Genomic DNA, 26750 nt, shown 5'->3' on the forward strand with positions numbered 1-26750 from the left:
AGTTCCAATACACAGAGACCCACAATGGAGGGACCATCCTTATCAGGAACAAGAAACCAGTCACCAATCTGGCCCCTGGAGAAGAGATCCAGAGGTTGCAGAGCAGGGAGACGGACCAAGGACCAGCAAAAAAAGAAGGCTGAGGGATCGAGATTAGGAGGCATTTTTAACTTAACCGATATTATTTTAACCGAAAAGGAGACGAACATTTTAAATTTAGGGCTGAAATGTGGACTCAATCGCCCAATAAATAAGTTTGATGTTTTTATTGATGTACACAAGTACACTAGGAAATTAAATATGAAAAAATATTTTCTAAACAAATATCCTAATGTTACTGACAGAACACCTATACCACCTAACGATAGTGGTCTAAAGAATAAGTCCCTCTTTAATCCCATGACAGGAGCCAATCAACCATTGGAAGTGTTCAAAGGACTCCTACTCAGAGATTTGGAACAAATCATCCCAAAAAAGAGTGTAAATCCAAGACACATCAGGGATGGGATAGAAGCATTAGAAAAAAGAAAAGATATTGTGATAAGGCCGGCTGATAAGGGAGGAGGCGTAGTCATCTTAAGTAAAGTCTTTTACCACCAACAAATGACTAATATGCTCTCGGAATCAAACACATACACTAAACTAACAAAGGATCCTTCTTTCCAGTATTCAGAAAACCTACGTGTACTGGTACAGTTAGGATATCGCACAAATGCAATATCCATCAAGGAAAATAAATACTTGATCCCTAGTAGCAATAGAATTCCGACCATTTACACACTGCCGAAGATTCATAAAGACATACAACACCCTCCTGCTAGACCAATAGTAAACGGTATTGGTTCAGTTACATCCCGTGTTGGAGAATTTCTGGATCATTTCCTCCAAAAAAGTGTTATTAACACTAAGGCATATTTGAGGGACACTAAAGACCTTCTGATCCAGTTAGAAGGAATAGATCTAACCGGTCTTAGTGATGTGTATTTGGTCACTGCTGATGTTTCGTCATTGTATACAATTATACAGCATGACGATGCCCTTTTAGCATTAACCTCCTGGGCGGTGTTCCCGAGTCTGACTCGGGGTGAGATTTTTGGGCTAGGATCGGTAACCCCGAGTCAGACTCGGGCTCGCCTCGCTGGATGTACAGGGAGTTTTACTTACCTTGTCCCTGGATCCAGCGATGCCACCGCGCTGTGTGAGCGAGCAGGACCTCGCTCGATTCACACAGTGCCTCCGTGTGACGCCGATCTCCGTTCCCTGCGACGTTACGACGCACGGGGACGGAGAACGGCGCCAAATTCAAAAAAGTAAACAAACACTATACATACAGTATACTGTAATCTTATAGATTACAGTACTGTATGTAAAAAAAACACACCCCCCTTGTCCCTAGTGGTCTGTCCTGTGTCATGCATGTCATTTTATATAATAAAAACGTTTCTTTCTCCTTGCAAACTGTAGATTGTCCATAGCAACCAAAAGTGTCCCTTTATGTCAAAAATAGTTTTAGATCAGCTAAAAAACAGCGATAATAAATTATAATCACTTGCAGAATTGTGCGATAGCGATTTGTGGGGAAATTCGTCATAAAAAAAAAAAAATAATGACAGCAACAATTCTGCAACTGAGCAAATTTCAGTGATTTTGATTTGATTACATTATTGAATAATTTTTATTATAATTATATTATTATTTGTTATAATTATTTATAATTATTTATTATATTATAATTTATAATTTTGTTTTTAAAAAAATGTCATACCCGGGATGCCTATTAGAATCTTGTTTGGTCAGATTTAAGTGAGTTATTTCTAAAAATGACAGACCTACAATATAAAACGCCAAATTTCCTTGCAAATAATGGTACCGCTTTCAGCATGTTTTTTCTGACAGAATCATACCGCCAGGGAGGTTAAACTGGGCACTTTCCAAAAGAGACGACATCAGACATAGCCTCAAAGTTTTTTTACGTAATTGCCTTGACTTTTGCCTTAGTCACAATTTCTTCTGGTATAACGACTGTTTTTATTTACAGAATAAAGGAGTTGCTATGGGGGCTAAATTTGCCCCCAGTATAGCAAACCCTTTTATGGCGGAATGGGAGGACAAGACCATTTTTAACACACCGCGAGAGGAGCTTTTATTTTACCGTCGTTATATCGATGACTTATTTTTTATCTGGGCTGGTCCACTTTTAACATTAGAAACCTTTTTAAAAGATCTAAATACAAATACATGTAATATCCAACTCACCAGCGAGTACAATCAGCAGAGTGTGCATTTTCTTGATCTTAACATTTTTAAAGAAGGAAATAAGCTTGGTACTAATGTCTATTTTAAACCGACTGACTGTAACAGTTACCTGCCAATGATAAGCGGCCACCACCCAATGTGGTTAAGGAACATTCCTAAGGGCCAACTGATGAGAGTAAAACGAAATTGCAGTAACGTTCTAGACTTTAAATCACAGGCCAATCTCTTGAAAGAAAAATTTGTAGAAAAAGGCTACGACAACAATAAACTTGTCCGGATTATAGACGAACTGGCACTAATACCACGTTCTGACTGCCTATTCACAACTCGAGTACCTGCTAAAAGAAATATTCATGAATGGAGCTTTATATCAGGCTTTCACAGTCAGTATAAAGAGGTTGAGATGATCTTTAAAAACCATTGGCACATCCTATTTCTAGATAAAGCTTTAAATACTGTACTTCCAAAGAAACCAGGATTCTTATACAGGAAAGCGTCCAATTTTGGTGATAAGATTGTCAAAAAAGTCCTTGATCCTCCGAGAAAACCACCATCCATATGGAATAAAGAGGCCTTCTTCCCATGTAAAAAATGTCTCCCATGCAAGGAAGCAGACAGATCAAGAGGCCCTGTAGAGTCCTTCACTGCTACGTCTAACGGTATCGAATTTAAAGTGAAATCATTTATCACATGCAACACAACACACGTCGTGTATATGCTTCAATGCCCGTGCAAGTTGTTGTATATCGGCCGTAGAAAAAGAAAATTAAGAATCAGAATTGCTGAACATGTTGCAAATATTAAATTAGGGTACAAGGACCACAACGTTTCCCTGCACTTTAAACTTTATCACAACAAGAACCCTGCAGGTCTGAAGTTTTGGGGTGTTGAACATGTCGAACCCTCCTGGAGAGGCTGTAACCATATAAGGGAACTTTCAAAACGTGAAACTGAATGGATTTTTATGGCAGGCACTCTTGTGCCGAAAGGATTGAATGTGGACCTGGATATTAACTGCTTTATCAGTGACCTCTGATTTTATTACAGTTGCAGTCTTACCACCCCCTTTTTTAGCCATTTTTATCAGTTTTATCAAGTTTTACATTCCCTGTTTTATCAGTCTCTATTATCAGTGCCTTTACTGGGTATTTTCTTATTTTCAATATATATATTTTATATTTTTATATATTTATATATAGTCTATATCGTTTTTCGATTTTTATCTGCCTCCCGACCCTCCTTTTACAGTCCCTTTTTTTAAGCTCTCCTTACCATTATGACTATATACCGTCCTTGTCCAGAAACTTTTGATGACATTAAGCCACACAATATACCGAACTGATCTTCCACTCAAAGATCCTCTCTCTCTTTTTTTCCTTAACCAAATATGTGGTAGCTAAAACTAATGTCAGTGTGGCAATGCCCACACACGTTTGGCTATATAAATCGGTATATAAGAGCATATCTTGGTTCACCAACGCATGGCGTATACCATATATATATATATACTGGCACGTATCATTTGTGCATTTTCCATGATGTTACCTGGAATCTTTCATCTATAAGCACATTTTCACCGGAGAGTTGTGCGTTGCTGTGCATCTTTTATATATATATTTTTTTGTGCATTACCGGATCGCTAATTCATTAAATGCCTTTATTTATCTTCTCTCCATTATCATAGTCACGTTGCACTGAAATGTGCACAAACCATTAAGTCTAATCGAATGTCCGAGATTATCTTCCTCTCCGATCACTTTTTAATAGCAAATAACATACAAATCCCGAGCCGTCTGATGAGCATCTGAAACACGCCCACAGCACTCGGTGATTGGGTGAACTGACACCCGTGTTATCCAAACACATTCCCTCTATTTTTATTAGCTATTCTAACAAATTCTTGTATTCGTTAAAAATACCGATGTACATTTCTGCTTGTAGTGAGCATTTACAAATGCTCCTTATACCGATGGGTGACAAGCAACTTTTATATATATTTTTAACCTTATTAAATGCAGTAACTCTTTTTTTACTATTCCGTTTTTTTTCACTTTACCCTTTGTGAACTTTACACAGCAAGGCTGAGGTCAGCCCGCCCACCAGATCGGAGCAGCACCAATCATGACCAGTGGGCGGTTAAACTGATTCAATAGCCTTTGCTGACAGAGTATAAAGGAACAGTGAATGCGTTAGGTAGCCACGCCCTCTGTTGAAGTCAGGAAGTGACGAAACGCGTCAGAGCGTGGCTACAACGACGCTACATACGGACATAGCCTGCGTTCCACCGCGCTCCACCATCCACCAACCTCGATCCAGCGCCTGTCATAAACAGCTTCTGCTCAGCACGCGCGCGGCCCCTGGAGGATTTGAACGGCGGTGACAGCGGTGACCGTATTCTATGCTTATTTTTTCAGTGATTTATTGTACGGGCACTCACTTAAGGTTGTTAACCCTCTCAAGCCAGGTTCATTTTAGCAATATTGCACTATTTTTGTTTCTTTATTTATCTTTCATGACACCTTGCTGAGAACTGTGTTTGACGTATTGATACCTGGAGGACCAGATGGTGTACCTATAGAGCTCCAACATCGCTCTATTTGTGGCAATCTCACACCCTTGGTGGGTGAGTTTGGCTACAGAGGTATTTTTCTCTTGAATTGTTTTTGGTGCACTGACACTTAGGAGTCCACTACCTTTACACCAACTGGATCCACTGGGCTATTTATTCTTTTAGTTTTGAGTTGATGTATCATCTCACTAGCGCTGTTTATCTTTTGAACTGTTTGTTCACACATTTAAGATACCTACTACCATTACTTTAAATGGGGCTTCCCTGTTTATTTTAACAGCTGCTTATTAGACAACACCTCTCTCACTTTTAGAGGTTTCTCTCACACTTTATTTGGTAAAACTATATGCCACTTTACACACAGTCACTTTAAAGGTGTTGTTGCAACACTAAGCGCCGGCAGTGCAATAATAGGCCTTTCATTTGCACTCTCCACTTTATTGCATACTTGGAAGCATTGAACTTAGTTTTTTTAGCACGTCGTTGTTTTTTTTTATGTCACCGCGTTGGACTCGATCGGATTTTGAACTGATGGTGTGTAGGCACATCAGACCATCAGACTTCAGCCTTCAGTCTGTTTTCATCAGTTTGGACTGATCGGGCTAGATTCACAGAGAGTTACGACGGTGTATCTCCTGATACGCCGTCGTATCTCTGACTTAGTCCCGTCGTATCTATGCGACTGATTCATAGAATCAGTTACGCATAGATATGCCTAAGATCCGACAGGTGTAACTGTGTTACACCGTCGGATCTTAACTGCATTTTAAAAATGGCCGCGGGGGGCGTTCTCGCTGATTTACATTGAGAAATATGTAAATCAGCGAGATACGGCAATTCACGAACGTACGCGGACCCGACGCAGTGTTGTTACGACGTTTCCGTAGCGGTTTTCCCGGCATATACTTACCCCTGCTTCTATGAGGCGCAGCCAATGTTAAGTATAGCCGTCGTTCCCGTGACGATTTTGAATTTTTTTACGTCGTTTGCGTACGCCGATTCAGAAACCCGCGCGCCGCAAGTTACGCTCACGCCGAAACCACTGACGTCCTGGCGACGTCAGTGGGAGCAATGCACGCCGGGAAATTTCGCGGACGGCGCATGCTCATTTAAATAGGTGCGGGGACGTGCCTGATTTAAATAGTACACTTCCCCTCGCCGCGGAATTTGAATTCCGCCGGGGGATTTACAATCCGCCGCCGCAAGTTTGGAGGTAAGTGTGTTGTGAATTACCCACTTGCCTTTCAAACTTGCGGCAGCGGATCTTAAATCACATAGATCACGCGGATCTAAAGATCCGCTGATCTATGTGAATCTAGCCCATCGTGTGTACAAGGCCGCAGGGAAAGAGAGCCTTGACTGATGGGGGCATGGCCAGGTACTGGACAAGGTGGTGGTCACTTAAGGATTGGTTACTTTGGGGGATGGGATAGGCCTGAGCTCGGGTAAAAGGGATCGCCCCAGGGAATTCTGGGTCTTTTCGGGAACGTGCTTGGAAGAGCTGCCCACCCTCCGCGCCCCTTTTTCTATGGTATGTTACAGCATGCTGCGGTTTTCTTGACCTTGCCAGCATAAAATGGCTGTAATGGGCCATGCCCTTGATGGAAACCAGAAGTAGGCGGCCTGTCCAGCACTTATGGTAAGGACAGGCCCATCCCCCCTTTTGGAATTGTGTGCTTACAGTACAACTGTGACTGGCACTGGTTGAAAAATGTTCACGTTATGTTTGCTTTTAATAAAGCTGTGGCCCTGCCCTTTCCAACCTAATGGTTGTACGCGTGTTTATTTAATAGGGTGAAGGGGCAAGGGGGAAGGTTTTATGTATGTAGCACTACCCCCGAAGGAGCCGCTGTTTGATTCAGGATCGGCTTTCTAGGATACCTTCTTGACTTGTCTAGGGGTGACTTCTAGGAGTGTGAATAAAGAGCAAGGCCTATATTCAGGTAGAATTAGGCGGCGCAGTATAACTGGGCCGGCGTAAGCCGCCCCAATTCAAAATAGGCTGGTTGGGGGCGTGTTCAAATACTAGTGACCCCACGTATTTGACGTTTTTAATGAACGGCGCATGCGCCGTCCGTGGACCTATCCCAGTGCGCATGCTCCAAATGACGTCGGCAATTCGTCATGCTTTCGATGTGAACGTAAATTACGGCCAGCCCCATTCACGGACGAGTTACGCAAACGACGTAAAATTTTAAAATTTCGACGCGGGAACGACGGCCATACTTAACATTGGCTGCGCCTTGTATTTGGTGGAATAACTTTACGCCTGAAAACCCCTTACGTAAACGGCGTATTTTTACTGCGACGGCCGGGCGTACGTTCGTGAATCGGCGTATCTAGCTGATTTACATATTCTAGGCGTAAATCAGCGTACACGCCCCTAGCGGCCAGTGTAAATATGCAGTTAAGATACGACGGCGTAGGAGACTTACGCCGATCGTATCTTAGCATTATTTAAGCATATCTCAGTTTGAGTATATGCTTAAAGTTCAGACGGCGGGGATTCGGACTTACGACTGCGTATCTACTGATACGCCCGTCGTACGTCAATGCGAATCTGGCCCCAAGTGTCCAGACACAAATTCAGTTTCAAAGCTTTATTCCAAGGCCCAAACTGGCCAACATCAACAAGGCACACGACAGGAAAAAGGGCTGATGAGCGTAGGGAAACTTTAGTATCAGGCCTTTAGATGTTAGGAGAGAGCAAGCCTGCTCTCAGCAATGATGCAGATCAATTCGTCGCCACCCAACCAGGGTGGGTAAAATGCCCCCGGGCAGGCAGTTATCCTAGGCCTGGCAGCCGGAGCATCACTTGCAAAAAATCACTGGGAGGATACAGGCCTGCCTCAGGGCCTCTGCCACAGGCTGGACAATTTAGGATTTAGAAAAGTCAGTTTGAGTATATCCTCCCAGTTCAATCAATGTCACCCACTGACAGCTTGAGCATACCGGTCATACAGTGCGGCGACTGGATCCCCGGTGGTTCGTCTAGGCCTTCCAGACAACCTCTGGTTCTAGGTTCTCCCGAGCCAATTCCCACTGCACAGCTCCCAGCCTGGGATCCTTTTAGCAACAGTTTGGGACCCAGCAAGCCGCTGGGGTCCCTCTCTGATTAAGGTGCATGGTACACGACTTCGGCATGGCAGGACGCGGTGGCGGGGCCCATGGATGCGCATACCCTGAAGGTGGGTACCGCACCTGGAACTCGGGCCCCGCAAGAACAACACGCCAAAAGCGGCCGCCACAGATATATCCCCCTCCCAGCATGCCCAACGAGGGAAAAACCCCCCTGATTGGCTGCTGAATAGAGGTGGATCCCCCAGAACCCCTCTAGCGCCAACTGCAGCCCAGGGGTGTCAACGCACCCCTGGCGCGCAGACTGACCTACAGGACAGATTCTGGAATTGGCAGCAGCCTAAATTTCACATAATTCGTGAATGGGAGTGATTAAGCCTCCCATTCCCCACTAATTTTAGTGTAACACCCGTACTGAAAGTAGGGGGGGCGCTACATACTCCTCCCACTTGAGTTGACACTGTCCCCAGTGTCCAAAAGCATTCGATCCCAAATGCGGGCCTGATACTGAACAACAGGAAAGTAAAGAAAGAAGAGAAAAACACATTTGTAAAAAAAAAAAACATTACATTTCAATGTTGTTGACATATAGTGATGTCGCGAACCTAAAATTTTGGGTCCGCGAACGGCGAACGCGAACTTCCGCAAATGTTCGTGAACGGGCGAACCGGGCAAACCGCCATAGACTTCAATGGGCAGGCGAATTTTAAAACCCACAGGGACTCTTTCTGGCCACAATAGTAATGGAAAAGTTGTTTCAAAGGGACTAACACCTGGACTGTGGCATGCCGGAGGGGGATCCATGGCAAAACTCCCATGGAAAATTACGTAGTTGTCGCAGACTCCGTTTTTAATCCTTAAAGGGCATAAATCACCCAACATTCCTAAATTGTTTGGAATAACGTGCTTTAAAACATCAGGTATGATGTTGTATCGATCAGGTAGTGTAAGGGATAGGGTTTGGGTTACAGATAGGGTTAGGGTTACAGACAGGGTTAGGGTTCACAGTGACAGACCAAACTCCCCATTTAACGCACCGCAAGCAACCGCAAACAGTCCATTTGCACAACCGCAAACTCCCCATTTACAAAAGGTTGGATACCAAGCTAGCCATGTCCCGTTCCTTGTCCTCACTGACGTCATTGAATGTCTCTTCCTCCATCCAGCCACGTACAACACCAAGGGTCCCTGAAAGGTGACAACAAGCCCCCTGGGACACCTGCTGTGGTTGGTCCTCCACCTTCTCAAAGCCACCTTCCTCCTCTGACTCCTCTTCCTCAGACTCCTCTCTCTGCGTTGCCCCTTTACATTACACAGCACCCTGCACCTCTGGGTCCCTTTTTATTACACAGCACCCTGCACCACTGGACCCCTTTATATTGCACAGCACCCTGAACCTCTGGGCCCCTTTACATTACACAGCAGCCTGCATCTCTGGACCCCTTTACACTACACAGCCCCCTGCACCACTGGGCCCATTACATTACACAGCACCCCACAGCTCTGGGCCCCTTTACATAGAATCCTGCATCACTGAACCCCTTTACATTACACAGCACCCTGCACCTCTGGACCCCTTTACATTACACAGCCCCCTGCACCACTGGGCCCCTTACATTACACAGCACCCTGCACCTCTGGACCCCTTTACATTACACAGCCCCCTGCACCACTGGGCCCCTTACATTACACAGCCCCTTGCACCTCTGGACCCCTTTACATTGAACAGTACCCTGCATCTCTGGACCCTTTTACATTGCACAGCACTGCACCCCTGGACCCTTTTACATTACACAGCACTGAACCACTGGACCCTTTTATATTACACAGCACCCTGCACCTCTGGGCCCCTTTACATTACACAGCACCCTGCATCTCTGGACCCCTTTACACTACACAGCCCCCTGCACCACTGGGCCCCTTACATTACACAGCACCCTGCACCTCTGGACCCCTTTACACTACACAGCCCCCTGCACCACTGGGCCCCTTACATTACACAGCCCCTTGCACCTCTGGACCTCTTTACATTAAACAGTACCCTGCACCTCTGGACCCCTTTACATTACACAGCACTGCACCTCTGGACCCCTTTACATTACACAGCCCCCCATAGCTCTAGACACCTGTATGTTACACAGACACCCCCTAACAGTTCTGGACCCCCTGCATTTTTTTAAAATGTAATCTACTGTGACAACAGATATGAGTGGTGGCACTGCATGGGCACGTGGGCACAGTAAATGCTGTGAGCCTGAGACACGCTGGCAGACAACTGACAGCTATTATGTATTGCAGTGAATTTTGTTTTTATATCTCATCAACTGTGCCAACACAATATAGATGAGATGTGGCACTGGACAGGTGGGCACAGTTTACCCTGTGAGCCAAAGAGACCCTGGCAGACAAATGACTTCTATTATGTATTGCAGTGGATTTTGTTTTTATATCTTATCAACTGTGCCATCAAAATATAGATGAGATGTGGCACTGGACAGGTGGGCACAGTTTACCCTGTAAGGCAAAGACACCCTGGCAGACAAATGACTACTATTATGTATTGCAGTGAATTTTGTTTTTATATCTTATCAACTGTGTCAACAAAATATAGATGAGATGTGGCACTGGACAGGTGGGCACAGTTTACGCTGTGCGCCTGGGCCCCTTACATTACACCGCACCCCACAGCTCTGGACCCCTTTACATAGCACCACTGGACCCCTTTATATTACACAGCAGCTTGCACCACTGGGCCCCTCTACATAGCACCCAGCACCACTGGACCCCTTTATATTAAACAGCAGCTTGCACCACTGGGCCCCTTTATATTACACAGCAGCTTGCACCACTGGGCCCCTCTACATAGCACCCAGCACCACTGGACCCCTTTATATTAAACAGCAGCTTGCACCACTTGGCCCCTTTATATTACACAGCAGCTTGCACCACTGGGCCCCTTACATTACACAGCACCCCACAGCTCTGGACCCCTTTACATAGCTCCCTGCACCACTGGACCCCTTTATATTACACAGCAGCTTGCACCACTGGGCCCCTTTATATTACACAGCAGCTTGCACCACTGGGCCCCTCTACATAGCACCCAGCACCACTGGACCCCGTTATATTACACAACAGCTTGCACCACTGGGCCCCTTTATATTACACAGCAGCTTGCACCACTGGGCCCCTTACATTACACAGCACCCCACAGCTCTGGACCCCTTTACATAGCTCCCTGCACCACTGGACCCCTTTATATTACACAGCAGCTTGCACCACTGGGCCCCTTTATATTACACAGCAGCTTGCACCACTGGGCCCCTTTCCATAGCACCCAGCACCACTGGATCCCTTTATATTACACAGCAGCTTGCACCACTGGGCCCCTTTATATTACACAGCAGCTTGCACCACTGGGCCCCTTACATTACACAGCACCCCACAGCTCTGGACCCCTTTACATAGCACCCTGCACCACTGGACCCCTTTATATTACACAGCAGCTTGCACCACTGGGCCCCTCTACATAGCACCCAGCACCACTGGACCCATTTATATTACACAACAGCTTGCACCACTGGGCCCCTTACATTACACAGCACCCCACAGCTCTGGACCCCTTTACATAGCACCCTGCACCACTGGACCCCTTTATATTACACAGAAGCTTGCACCACTTGGCCCCTTTATATTACACAGCAGCTTGCACCACTGGACCCCTTTATATTACACAGCAGTTTGCACCACTGGGCCCCTTTATATTACACAGCAGCTTGCACCACGGGGCCCCTTTATATTACACAGCAGTTTGCACCACTGGGCCCCTTTATATTACACAGCAGCTTGCACCACGGGGCCCCTTACATTACACAGCACCCCACAGCTCTGGACCCCTTTACATAGCACCCTGCACCACTGGACCCCTTTTTATTACACAGCTGCTTGCACCATCGGGCCCCTTTATATTACACAGCAGCTTGCACCACTGGGCCCCTTACATTACACAGCATCCCACAGCTCTGGACCCCATTACATAGCACCCTGCACCACTGGACCCCTTTATATTACACAGCAGCTTGCACCATTGGGCCCCTTGCATTCCACAGCACCCCACAGCTCTGGACCCCTTTACATAGCACCCTGCACCACTGGACCCCTTTATATTACCCAGCAGCTTGCACCACTGGGCCCCTTACATCACACAGCACTCCACAGCTCTGGGCCCCTTTACATAGCACCCTGCACCACTGGACCCCTTTATATTACACAGCACCCTGCACCTCTAATCTAACTAAACTATACAGGGCTGGATTCAGATACAATGGTGTATCTATCCGCCCGGCGTAACGTATCTCAGATACGTTACGCCACTGTAACTTTGTGAATCTGGCGCTAAGGGCGCAAGTTCTTTCTGAATACAGAACTTGCGCCCTTAGGGCCAGATTCACAAAGCACTTGCGCCGACTTAACTCGAGATGCGCAGCGTAATTGAAAGATGCGCCGCGCGTATTTTTGCGCCTGATCCTCAAAACGAGTTACGCCTGAAATCCATTTTTTTCCATCCTACCTAAAAAAAAATTACACCAGCGCTTCTTCGAGCGCAAAATACGCTAGACACGCCGCTGTTTTGATAGGCAAAGATGCAAATGAGGGAGATAAGGCGATCCACAAAATTAAGTGTGTGCGGCGTAGATTACGCCCTGTGCGCACCTGTTAGTTTCATGGTGTAAAATTACACTTTATAAAAGCAGCCCTAACTTTACACCTGCCGTGTAAATGTCAGCTAAAGCAACACCATTAAGGAAGAGCTGAGCACACACTTGCTGTCAGGGATCGGATGGGAGACTGAATTGATGAGGTCTGCCTCTCTTATATCTCCTGTCCTGGCTCCGCTGAAGATGAAACAGAGGAAGCCGAAGGACAGGAGGGACACGAGTGCCTGGAGCCGGGGGTCCCGGGAGAACAGCTTGGCAGGGTTCAGCGGCCTGGAGTAGTCCGTGATGAGTTGCGCATTAACAAGTGAAAGACAGGCAGGTAACCGAGGGTTAACAGTGACCAGGGGCATAGACAGGAGCAAGGTCTCAGGGATAGCCAGGTTCGTCAGCAAGCGGGCAGTGAGGTACCGAATCGTAGAAAGAGCCAGAGTCAGGAACGGAGCCGGGTCAGAATACTGGGAAAACTTACAGGATCAAGCAGGATTACAGAAACAAGCTGAAGATCAGTCAGCAAGGGCACAAAAGCCCAGACACCCTTTAAATAGGCTGTCTGGCGCCAAACTGAATTAGGCTCGTACGTGTGCGCGCGTGCCCGTATCTGTGCGCATGCGTGCCCGCAAGTGCGAGCTCTGGCGCGCATGCGCGCATCTGTGAGCCATTCTATGGCAAAGACTATGCACTTGCGCACGTCTATGTGCAAAGCGTCTTACGGGAATTCCCTGACACTTGCAGGACAACAATCTGTATGCCAACATGCCAGGGGCATCCATGCGCATAGCTAGACTAGTGACTTTAGTAACCGAGGGTACCCCCTCTTCTGAGGGAACAGCAGTCAGGAGACTCCTCGCAGAATGCATCTTTGCACAGTAAACACACACATTAATTATGTCACAATGAGAATGCATGAATGCACACCACTGTGGTCCCTAGCACAGACACATCACATGCACATCTAATTGGATTAGATCCAAGTACCCCCCCAATGGTACTTGGGAGCAGTAACGCCCCGCCACGGCTCCAATTATGTCACTGTGCATTCATACACCATTCACATGGACCTGGGATCACTTCTCCCTGGTCCTGGGGATCCCTACTCCACCAAAACTGAGGGTGACACCCTTATTTAATCAGGAATGCCACCCCCACATTCACACATCATTCACACACATTAAACAAATCATAAGTACAGTATACCAAAAAAATAAATCAAAATCAAAATTTAAAAGTACCCTGCAAAATTAACGGCGGCGGCGTAAGCTACGCCTGGGCCGCCCACGGGCAAGGCCACAGCCAACCAGAGGAGCCTCCTGGGGGGGGGGGTGAGCAGGGGAAGGAGGATCCTCCTGGGGGGGGTTTGTGAGCAGGGAAAGGAGGATCATCCTGGGGGGGTGGGTGAGCAGGGGAAGGAGGAGCCTCCCCTGGTGACTGTCCTCTTGCTGGCCTGCCCTCCAAGGCCACTGCTATCCTGGTCAGACAGATTGTGAGGGCAGCCGTATTGGCCTGGCCAGCCCGGGTATTGTCCTGGACAGCCTGGGTCAGGGCATTCACCTCCTGGGCCACGCCTGTTGTGGCGGTCTGCAGGTCACACAGGCATGTGATGACCGCCAAGGAGTTTGTGGCCACATCAGTGATTGACTCCTTAATTGTACCCAGGCTGGCCTCCATCTGGCTCAGAGTCACTTTGATCTGAGCCAGATTGCGGGTCTGCCGGGCATTGTCCCTCTGCAGATTGCCCGGCAGACGCTCGGCCACCCCCCTGGTCTCATGGGTCGCCATCCTGCCTGCCGCTGAGGCTTGTGGCCTGGGAGGAGGGGAGAGAGAGACCCTTGTGGGTTGAGGCCTGTTGGGGGAGGAGTGGGAGGGGCTACCCCTGATGGTGGCCTGACTGCTGCCAGCCTCAGGGGTAGCCTCAAGGGTCAACATATCCGATGCCAAAAGGACTTGCCTGGCAATGTTCATATCTTCAGCCTCCACCCCCTCATCCTCCTCCCCCTCAACCTCCTCATGAGGGGAGGTGTGGCCACTCCCCTCCCCTGGGGACTCCTGCCCTTCTTGGGACTCCTCAGCAGCCTCTTGTCCTGGGGATGGTGCAGCCTGGCCTGATGGCCCAGCAACCTCCTGGCCTGATGGCCCAGCAATCTCCTGGCCATCTGTGGAGGACACAAAACAATCACAGGTTGGAGGATCCACACACTTGGCACATCTTCCCTTCCCCCACCCACACATGCTAATCACCAGATAGAAAAACCCCAAAATTACCTGTCCTCACAGGAGAATCAGATTGATAGCCAGGCAGGCCCACCACCTGCTGTGGGTGGAAACACCGGGCCACTGCCCATTCCTCCTCACTCAGCCTGATGGGGCAGGGTGCGCCTCCTCCAGTGCCCCTGGCATGGGCCTTGATCTTGGCCATCTTGTCACGGACTAGGCTCTTAAGATCGTTGATCCTCCTTTATATCCCACCGGGGATCCTCGTCTCCCCCCCCCCCCCGCCGCATTGATCTGATCCGTAATTTTCTGGATGATCGCCTTCCTCCTGGCCGGGGGGGTGTTCCGACTCTCAGGGCCATGTAAATAACGCCCATATTGGGCGATGCCCCTAGCAAGAATCTGCTTCTCGATGCTCGAAAAATTTAGCTTCCTGCGCTTCGGTGCCATAATACACACCACTCAGCACCAACAAAAAACAAACACAACAAACACAAATACTCACACAACAAACAAACACAAAAATCAAACCACACAAGCAGACAGCTACTACAAATTCAAAAACAAACTCCGAAAAAACAATCAGCAAAAAACAAACACGGAAAAAACAAACAGAAAATACAATCAGAAAAAACACACAACTACTACACTTTACTACTCCTCCAAATCTTTTAACTAACACGAAACTCACCAACACACACCAACAAACGACAGAGCAGAAGCAACTTGCTCTAGGAAAGGGGAACACAGGGATGTACTTTTGCAAGGGTAGTGTGTTTGTCTGGGGCTATTTATACACAGGGCGATTCTCAAACTAAGTACGCTTGGCCATTTACCTATCTCACTGATTGCGCCGAGCCAAGTTCTGCACATGCCCAGTGAGGTGCTGATTCGTGCACGCATGCGCAGTACGGCCGGCCCTTCATTTGCATGGGGTCACGGCTCATTACAATGGAGCACGCCCACTTCCTTCCCACTTGCAATAACCCCGCCTTACGCCTCGGGATTTAAGTTACGCTTGCGCAATTTGGGCCGCAAATGCGCTGTGGATACGGCACTTACGACAAAAAATGAAGGCGCCGTAACTTAAATGACATAAGATTTGAGTAACTTAATTTGCGCCGCTGTTTGTGAATCTGGCCCTTAGTTACGGCGGCGTAACGTATGTGTGGCGGCGTAAGCCCGCCTAATTTAAATGGGGATGTTGGGGGCGTGTTTTATTTAAATTTTACTTGACCCTGCGTTTTTACGTTTCAAAACACTGCGCGGGAACGACGGCCATACTTAACATTAGCTACGCCTCATATAGCAGGGGTAACTATAAGCCGAAAAAAGCCTAACGTAAACGACCTAAAAAATTGCGCCGGCCGAACGTACGTTTCTGAATCGCCATATATACCTAATTAGCATATTCCTTGCGTAAACATACGGAAGCGCCACCTAGCGGCCAGCCTGAAAATGCAGCCTAAGATACGACGGTGTAAGACACTTACACCTGTCGGATCTTAGGGATATCTATGCGTAACTGATTCTCTGAATCAGGCGCATAGATACTGAAAGGCTTCCCCAAACCCGTTAGGTAAGATAAAGTATGCACACCTTAGTTACGATGGCCCCTTCGGTACCGGTGAGAATGAATTTAGCCCTTCTGCAGTAACAAGACTGACACGATATGAGGTTAAACCATTCTGCTCTTTATGACGTAAGTTTTCTCTTTTATAGGGTGTTCACAACAAAGGAAATACATATACATGTCTCATTACAATTGGTCAGTATACTGTTACTGGGGGGACCCTCCCTTTCGGGCGTTGCTGCAGTGACCAAAAAGTTACCGTTACCTATTGCTTAAGTTACAACTCATCTCGTGATTGAAACTGGTGATATGTGTCAACAGCCACAAACTGGCAATTCTAAACATAGATGTCACAAGGCCTACACAGGATATCCAAACTGACGGTTACAAGACTTACACAGTACCATCTCAATCAATGTGTTAACCCTTTAACATCTCTTCAATCCCCTCTTAGAACACAAATAATTTTTAAATGATGTGGTTCTCTTTCTCCACCCTTCTTTTATCATGATACATATTCAGATAGATTCTATTTGCAGCTGCTGGGTCGGGTGTTCGGGACATTTTAACAACTATGCACATTATGAGCCTATAACAAGCATATACGAGTAAAACAAAAATAATAATCATAAAGATGGCCAGGGCAGCACTTTTTAACCATGTCAGCATTCCTGCTCAAAAACTTAAGTTTGCAAAAAGATTCTCTACCTAGTATGACACCAAAGGGTCCACAGTACTACTTCACATCTATGTGGAGCAAAGATCTTCTTAAGGTGTATGTGGATACATATCTTTTACTCATTCATATCACCCGTCTTGGCATCATACGAATCTGATAATCTGACAATCTGATAACACTCTATCTCTTCCCTGGGGTGATCTTCCTCAATTCTAATTGTCATTGTAGTACTAATTGTATTTTCACAATAATCCAGTTAAGGTGGCACTCATGCTTTCTATGGCTAACTCATGTAATTCTAATTGCTTCCTAATTGCTCTAGTTTCTATGTTTAGTTTAGTAATATCATCGGAGTTCTTCTCCATTATTTCATCAATAATTCCCACATATTTATTCAACCTTTTCATTAAGTCTATTCCCCACCCACTCCATGAAGGAACCATACCCATTATAGGGATCCTAGTAGTGCTAGGATGGAGCTTACTACATATCCAACATTTTTCATATCCAGATTTCTGGGCATAGGCATATTTAAACTTTAATAATAGCATTTTGTCTGTAAAACCCTCAGAGTTCTCATTTCTCTTGTGTCTATCATGTGTGTTATTGGCATTGTCCTGTTGTGGAGTGTTAGAATTTCCACAAATGCTCTTTATATGTCCCAAATCTTCAGGGTGATGGATACAGTTAGTTATCAGCCAAACTGGCAGGAATACGATTAGGACAGTCCAAAATAGGAGGCACAAGGTTTTCCCAGAAGTCTGTGGTGAAATAAGTGATGTCATATTGTCGGAGGCCTAGGCTATCAGCCCTCGTTATTACCTCAGATCCAATTTGTGGGAGGTCGGAGTCATTTGCTCCCATTAGTACCCCTTGTTGGAGGATTGGGCTTTCCCCTTCGTTTTGGTCCTCTGCATCGACTAGTTCTGCTTTCAGTCTTGCTCTGGGGACCAATTTCACTCTGGTGGCATGGATCCAAGTTGGGCTTCCTTCAGTCAACATGGCGGTACGGGTCACGGCCACAATACTTGTTTCTGGACCATAGGCGAAATCCTTGGCCTTCTTATCCTTCATCAGGTGTTTTACTACCACTACATCTCCTGGTATAAAAGGGTGGGTGTTTTCCTGTGGAAGAGAAGGAAACTTAGACAACTTTTTGCTCTATCTCATCTAGTTTAATTATCAATGTCCTAACATAGTGATCCTGAATTTGTTCTAAATCTCCTTCCTGTAAGGCCAGAGGTTTCTTTGCCCATGGGGTGGGAAAGGGTCTTCCCATTAGTATTTCAAAAGGTGACATCCTTAAAGATTTGTGGGGGGTCATTCTAATCTCTGCAAGAATGATGGGTAAGACTTCCTGGTTGACTTTTGAGGTGAAGGCTGGTCCTTTATCACTATTAATTTCCAGTGGGCATCCCCATCTGGGAATAATATGTTGAGTCAGAATTCTTGCAACTATTTTTTCATCCTCAGCTTTAGTGGGATATATCTCTGGCCATCGTGAGAACATGTCCACGATTACCAGGGCATATTTAGGTTGTTAGGATTTGCTCGGAGGCATGTGATGCACCTCTGTACAAACCCAGCTACTAACTTGTCAACGTCTGTAATGTAAAAATCATTTTTAAGCAACAGTAGCGTTGTAGCTTTACTATTGTGGCCTACCCCATGATACTGGGCTATAAAAAGTGGTGCACTAGCCTGTGGGATGCATGGTTTCCCCTCTTTGCAAATTAGTCCACTCTTTGGACTCTTTTGCAACACTGGATAACACCAGTCATTTGGATCTGTGTCACTTGCCGAGTACTGGAGTTCCACTATCATTTGTGTGTCATCTAACGAGGTGGTGTTAGTACGGCCATTTGTAGAGTAGCTGGTTTTTGTAGTACAGCTTCCTTTGCTGTTCTATCTGCCAAGGCATTGCCCCTAGAAATCGGATCTCCGCCCCCCGTGTGTGCCCTACAATGTAGTATGGCTATCTCTGAAGGGAGGTGGACTGCGGCTAGTAGATCATTGATCAACTGGGAATGAGAAATTCTTTTCCCATCCGCTCCCATGAACCCTCGTGTAAATGGTGACAGGCTGTCCCTCGAACAACTGGCATGCTCTGGTCAAGGCTATCAGCTCGGCAGCCTGAGCCGACTGATAGGGGATGGGTTTTGCTTCATGTATGCAGTCAGGTAAACTTACAACGGCATATCCTGCGTTGTATGTGGTTTCATTTGGTCTTGTGCATGACCCATCCACAAACACAACATGTGAATCTGGTATGGGCAGGGTTGCCATGTCTTAGTCTAGGGGAAGTCTCTTGTTACAGAAGTTAAACAGTCATGGTCTTGTGGAATGTCATCTGTCTCACCTTTCAGTCCCAATAATGCATTTAAAATAGGGGCAGGGCCTGCATTTAGGGAACAGTATTTAATTGACAAGGATGTGTTTCCTAAGAGGATGACTTCGTATCCACTTAGACGTTGGGCTGACATATGCTGGGTGTGTATCCCTCTTAGAAGATGGATGACATGGTGGGTAGTGTAAAGTGTGGTGGGGTGGCCCAGGGTGAAAACTACTGACATTTCCACCACCATTGCACATGCCGCTAGGGCTCTCAAACAAGCGGGCATACCTTGTACAGAAATTGGCATTACCTTCGGAAAAAAAACTACGGGTCTAAACTTTCCTCCGTGTTCTTGTGTCACTGGTTTTACAGTTGTCCCTTGCATATAGCGGAAATGGCTTTACATATTTCAGGGAGGCCCAAAACAGAACTACACATCATTGCTAACTTCAACTTTTCAAAAGCGTTTAACATTTTTATATCTTTTGGTTTGTCTGACAATGTGCACTGCCTCAAACATGGTAAGAACAGTCCGGTATCCACTGTCTGCAGTAATTTATCATACCCAGAAAAGATAGCATTTCTTTCTGAGTGGTTGGGTTGACCAGGCCCATGACAGATTAAATACGGCTAGGACTGATTTTCCTACTCCCTTGACTGAGGACAAAACCAAGATATTCAACTTCCTCTTTACACCATTGTAACTTTTTGGGTGAAACTTTGTGCCCACATTCATGTAACCAGCCTAACAATGATAAACAATCTTCCCTGCAGGCCTCCCTTGATAGACTACAAACGAGGGGGTATCCACGTATTGTAGCAGGACAGAACCTTGGGGGAGGTGCCAGGGTTTTAATGTGGCTTGGAGGATTATGCTGTACACAACAGGTGAATCAGCATATCCCTGGAGCACCAGGTGAGTTGTTGACCCTCGAAGGTGAAATGCAAACAGAGGCCTAGTGTCCTCATGTACAGGTATACTAAAAAAGGCATTATTCAAATCAATTACAGAAAAATAAGTGGCCTGTGCAGAGATGGAGGAAAGGAGAGAGATGACATCTGGCACTATCGGGGCAAGAGGGATGATTAAATTATTTATAGCCCTTAGGTCTTGAACAAATCTGACACTACCGTCTGGTTTGGAAACAGGGTTGATAGGGGTACTATATGCAGAGCAGATAGGGGTTAAGATTCCCTTCTCTAAAAAGCCCTGTATCATAGGTCTGATTCCATCTAGTTTCTCTTTTAGGGCTTGGTATTGGAAAGGGGGGGTGAAATGGGAATTATGCCAGAAGTTCCCTTCTTGATACATAATTTCTCTAACTCATATCTTTTTGAGTGATCTATGGGTTTGGGGCGTTTAGAATTGGGTCTGGGTCTATCATACCAATAGGGGGCAACTTCTAACCATTGTTCCCCCCCATGTCTCATATAATCCTGGTCCCATTGTGGGCCCGGACCATAATATGGCCATGCGACCCAATCTCCTAGACACAGTCCCTTTACCATATGGATCAGGTCATTTGCCCCGTCCCTAGGGAAGGGTGAACAACTGTGTATTCCCTCTGTCCATCCCGCTATATTATCCACCCAGGGATTAATAAGAAAATAATCCATGCCTCCTACTCGGGCAACGTATTCTTTGCAGGTTTCTTGGACGTTGGGACATGGGTAGGAGGTAGGTTTACTATGTCTGGTCCCCATTGGTCTAAACACCGGGACTGGTCAGTTGGATAAACTGATCCAAATTTGTATCCGATGGTTGTTTTGACACAATCAAAATCTTCGTGCCAAACACACTGGAAACAAGATCCAGGTTTGATCGGATCCCACACAGTACAGATTGTGTTGGGCAATTTAACTATGGCTTGGATAATACAATTCTTATAAGTAAAATCTGTGTTTTGCAAAATGAAAGTAATTTTTTGCATTTTGCGCTGACACAGGAAGCAAGTCATTGGTTTACACAAGAAGACAGTAAGCTGTCTATATGCTGTACTAATTAATGAAGTGTCGACTTTACAAAGACAGTATGCAATTTCACTGTATGTTGCCAAATTGCATGCTGATTGTAAGCTAACAGATCTGCCAGATGGAGATCTGTGTGTGTGTGTGGGGACAGTGGAAAAAGTGATTTAACACTGGGATTCAAGCTTACAGAATAGCTGGAGGAACCCTAAAAGTGTGTAGTAATTGCTAGACTGTTTCCCAATCCTTAGCATGCACCAGATTGTATGTAAGATCTGTATCTGCCTGTGTGTGGTCAGCTAGCTGGATTGGAGTGGAGTCTCCCTCTAGTGGTGGTCAAAGGTAATGCAGGCTGTGAAGTATCACAGCCAGTCTTACGTTTTTTTTTTTTTTTTTAAATACCTTCTTATTCTTTTAGTTCCTGTTGTGGTTAGTGACTCACCACTGGCAAGCGCATCCTGACAGATTGTGTAAAGCACAATCTTACTGTGTCTTATTTTGAAACTAACTTGGCAGATTTTTTTTAAATTCCACTCGGTTATACCAAATACTAAACAAGCTTTACATCAAGGATAAATCATACAATATTACGCAGACGACCGACTCAGTGTCACTTGCGTTCATCAACCGTGGGTCATATAGCTTTCGCCTAGCCACGGAGGATGGGGCGTCTTACACGTTTTTGTCACACACGTCCGAAAACGCGGTCCTTGGCTTAGCTTACCTTCTAAGCATTCGAACCGCACAAACAGATAATTTCTTATTACTCTAAAATTCTTAATACTTTAAACAACAGTATATCACTTAATACTTTAAACATCAATATTTCAAGCAGCAGTAATATAAGCAGCAAGCAATAATGGGTGATCGTAACCAAGGTGCCTGTGCCTCCCAGAGACACTTCTTAGTTATCCCCGATAACCTATTTCATGGCGCCAACCACTCTTACCCGTATCTAAATTTACAGTCCCTGACTGCCTGGATTCAAAAAATTTACAGTCCCTGACTGCCTGGATTCAAAAGGAATTCAGGAATTGGTCCGAGCCCTGTTTAACCGTCAACAGTTACAGGGAGACCCCCAAAATCCCAGAACAAACCCCCAAAATTGAAAGGCTTCCCCAAACCCGTTAGGTAAGATAAAGTATGCACACCTTAGTTACGATGGCCCCTTCGGTACCGGTGAGAATGAATTTAGCCCTTCTGCAGTAACAAGACTGACACGATATGAGGTTAAACCATTTTGCTCTTTATGACGTAAGTTTTCTCTTTTATAGGGTGTTCACAACAAAGGAAATACATATACATGTCTCATTACAATTGGTCAGTATACTGTTACTGGGCGGACCCTCCCTTTCGGGCGTTGCTGCAGTGACCAAAAAGTTACCGTTACCTATTGCTTAAGTTACAACTCATCTCGTGATTGAAACTGGTGATATGTGTCAACAGCCACAAACTGGCAATTCTAAACATAGATGTCACAAGGCCTACACAGGATATCCAAACTGACGGTTACAAGACTTACACCGTACCATCTCAATCAATGTGTTAACCCTTTAACATCTCTTCAGATACGACCTCCCGCACTCAGAGATACGACGGCGTATCAGGAGATACGCCGTCGTATCTTGTTTCTGAATCTGACCCACAGTGTATAAATATATGTACAACTCCTGGGATGTACAGTATATATATCCTCTACACCAGGCCTCAAAATTTGCACTCGCCTGCTCGCATTTGGCGAGTGAATTTATGAGCAGTGCGAGTATAGACAGGGCTGTGCTGCATAAGGTATGTGTCTGTCCAGTTCCCCTCCCGCCGCTCACACACTCGCAGTGCAGCCAGTTCAATGTTCACCTTCCACACATTGCCGCTTAGGACCGCCCCTCTCCACCTCCCACACATCCCCCGCACTGTACAGGCTAGCAGCAAAGCAGAGCTTTGCAAGGAAGTGTACAAGTCAGCGCCTCCCACTCCACCTACCTCCATCCCACACAGGCTAGCAGATTTGTGAATAGAAATGTATTCACGCCGCTTGGGACCGGCCCTCTTCACCTCTGATTGGGACCGCCCCTCAGATGCGTTGCTAGGGGGGTGTGGGGAGTGTCACATCTCATACTGCAGACATGAGGATGTCACTATCTATCTCCACCCGGGCGGGGCTGCATGCTGTGACGCTGTCCTCGTCTCCTCTCCAGACTCCCGAAACAGGTGTGAGTACAGTACAGGCGGGAGGGAAGTGAACTAGTAAAGGGTGACACTCAGCTTGCGAGGGGGTTTCCTGGTGTCCACCGCTGGCCTGAGCCCAAGGTTAGGTGTGTGTTAGGTGGGGGGGTTGCCATGGTACTGGCAGGCCGTCTGAGAGCTGGTGTGGGAGGACTCTCAAACAGTGTCTGGCATCCTGTGCTGTGCTAGTCTGATAACGAAAGGGGGGGTGCAAGGTGGTAAATATAGTATAATATAGCTGTGTCCAGCCGCCCCCTCCCCCCCACCAGACCAGCCTGCTGTGTACCACCACCCCAGCCTGCTGTATACCACCCCAGCCTGCCCTGTACCACCCCAGCCTGCTGTGTACCACCCCAGCTTACCCTGTGCCACCCCAGCCTGCCCCGTACCACCCCAGCCTGCTGTATACCACCCCAGCCTGCCCCGTACCACCCCAGCCTGCTTTATACCACCCCAGCCTGCCCTGTGCCACCCCAGCCTGCCCCATACCACCCCAGCCTGCTGTGTAACACCCCAGCCTGCTGTATACCACCCCAGCCTGCCCTGTGCCACCCCAGTCTGCTTTATACCACCCCTGCCTGCCCTGTGCCACCCCAGCCTGCCCCATACCACCCCAGTCTTCCCTGTGACACCCCAGTCTGCTATATGCCTGCCCTGTGCCACCCCAGTCTGCTGTATACCACCCCAGCATGCCCCATACCACCCCAGCCTGCTGTGTAACACCCCAGCCTGCCCTGTGCCACCCCATACCACCCCAGCCTGCTGTATACCACCCCAGTCTGCCCTGTGCCACCCCAGCCTGCTGTATACCACCCAAGCCTGCCCTGTGTCACCCCAACCTACCCTATACCACCCAGCCTGCCCTGTGCCACCCCATCTTGCCCCATTCCACCCCAACCTGCCCTATACCACACCAACCTGTCCTATACCACCCAACCTGTCTTATACCATCCCAACCTGACCTTTCCCACCCTCATTTTCCTGTACCACCCTAACTTGCCCTATAACACCCAAACCTGCCCCATACCACCTTAACCTGCCCTGTACCACTCTAACCTGCCATATACCACAGCAACCTGCCACTATACCGCCCTATACTATCATTTACAGGGGCTGGTTTGGAGTGCATCCAGTGACTGTGCATTGCCTGCATGGTGCTAGGCAGCCTAGACGGGGGGGCGGGGTGACACCATATTTTACCGCACCAGGTGACACCAACCCTAGTGCAACAAGTATACCAGCCGTCTGGGACCACCCCTCTCCACCTCCCACACATCCAAGGAGTGCACCGATGCCTGACCCCCGTGGCTGAAGGACAATGGTATGTGACTGAGAATGTGACAGTCTGTTCTGATGACCTGTAGACATTGGGGGATTGAACAAGAAGTTTGCTGGGAGTAAGGGGGGATTGAGAGAACTTATGTGCTGGATTGAGGGGGGTTAATTGGAGGCTTGGGTCTGAATCATCCCCCCCAATCCATTATACCTATGCCTCCATTTCTGCCCCCCTCCCCCATTCTATCATACCTATGCCTCCATTTCTGCCCCCCCCCTCCCCCATTCTATCATACCTATGCCTCCATTTCTGCCCCCTCCCCCATTCTATCATACCTATGCCTCCATTTCTGCCCCCCCCATTCTATCATACCTATGCCTCCAATTCTGCCCCCACCATCTATCATACCATATGATAGATGGGGGGGGAGTGGAATTGGAGGCATAGGTATGATAGAATGGGGGGAGGGGGCACAATTGGAGGCATAGGCATGATAGAATGGGGGAAGGGGCAGAATTAGAGGCATTGGTATGATAGAATGGGGGGAGGGGGGCAGAATTGGAGGCATAGGTACACTGGTGAGGGGAGGTGGGAAGACAACGTGTGATGTTTTTTTTTTAAAAAAGCACAGGTTTTCTGGGGGGCATTAGAGGCAGAGACATACTGGGAAGAGGTATTATAGAGGTGTGCTAGGGGGAGGCATTGGAGGAGGCGTTGAAGGTAGAGGTGTACTGCGCTGGAAGTGGAGGCGTACTGGGGGAGGCGGAGGCGTACTGGTTGTTGTTATTTATTTTTGTAACTTCTGAATAAAACATTTAATAGTGTTTTTATTTCATGAGATCATTTAAAAGGGCGTGTTTAGGGGCGGGGCAAGGTAGGGTTTGGGTGGGGCAACAGGTGGCGAGTAACTCATAAGGCCTGGCTAGTAGCTCAGGACTTGAAATTGAGGCCTGCTCTACACATTGTGGGCTGGATTCAGATACAATAGTGTATCTATCCGCCCGGCGTAACGTATCTCAGATACGTTACGCCGCTGTAACTTTGGGCGCAAGTTCTGTATTCAGAAAGAACTTGCGCCCTTAGTTACGGCGGCGTAACGTATGTGTGGCGGCGTAAGCCCGCCTAATTCAAATGGGGATGTTGGGGGCGTGTTTTATTTAAATTTAACTTGACCCCGCGTTTTTGATGTTTTTTTTTAACGGCGCATGCGCCGTCCGTAAAATATCCCAATGTGCATTGCTCTAAAGTACGCCGCAAGGACGTATTGGATTCGACGTGAACGTAAATGACGTAAAGCCCTATTCGCGTACGACTTACGCAAACAACGTAAAATTTCAAAACTCGGCGCGGGAACGACGGCCATACTTAACATTAGCTACACCTCATATAGCAGGGGTAGCTATACGCCGAAAAAAGCCTAACGTAAACAACCTAAAAATTTGCGCCGGCCGAACGTACGTTTCTGAATCGCCGTATCTACCTAATTAGCATATTCCTTACGTAAACATACAGAAGCGCCACCTAGCGGCCAGCCTGAAAATGCAGCCTAAGATACGACGGTGTAAGACACTTATGCCCCGTACACACCATCACTTTATGTGATGAAAAAAAATTACGTTTTTAAAAACGTCACTTTAATTGACCGTGTGTGGGGGAAAACGTCGTTTTATGTCTTCTAAAAAACGTCAAAAAAAAATTGAAGCATGCTTCAATTTTATGTGTCGTTTTTCAAAACGTCAACTTTTACTTCACAGAAATTGACCGTGTGTAGCAAAAAACTTCGTTTAAAACAACATTTTTTCACCCGCGCATGCCCAGAAGCTACTTATGAAGCGAGCTTCAATGGAAAAACGTGGTGGAACGTAAC

The 26750-nt window shown here is 46.8% G+C and overlaps 1 protein-coding gene and 1 long non-coding RNA gene across 2 annotated transcripts in view; one reads left to right on the forward strand and one right to left on the reverse strand.

Annotated features, from left to right (window-relative positions):
* SEMA6B (semaphorin 6B) overlaps window positions 1–26750 on the forward strand; it is a 1705299-nt gene that overhangs the window by 1292781 nt on the left and 385768 nt on the right. The window lies entirely within an intron of this gene.
* Window positions 16428–22900, reverse strand: LOC120911518. The gene is made up of 2 exons (XR_005742304.1): window positions 22536–22900; window positions 16428–18206 (listed from the first exon to the last, which is right to left on the reverse strand). It is a non-coding gene; the product is annotated as an uncharacterized LOC120911518 (long non-coding RNA).

This window comes from Rana temporaria, chromosome 1 (genome assembly GCF_905171775.1).
Source record: "Rana temporaria chromosome 1, aRanTem1.1, whole genome shotgun sequence".
NCBI lineage: Eukaryota > Metazoa > Chordata > Amphibia > Anura > Ranidae > Rana > Rana temporaria.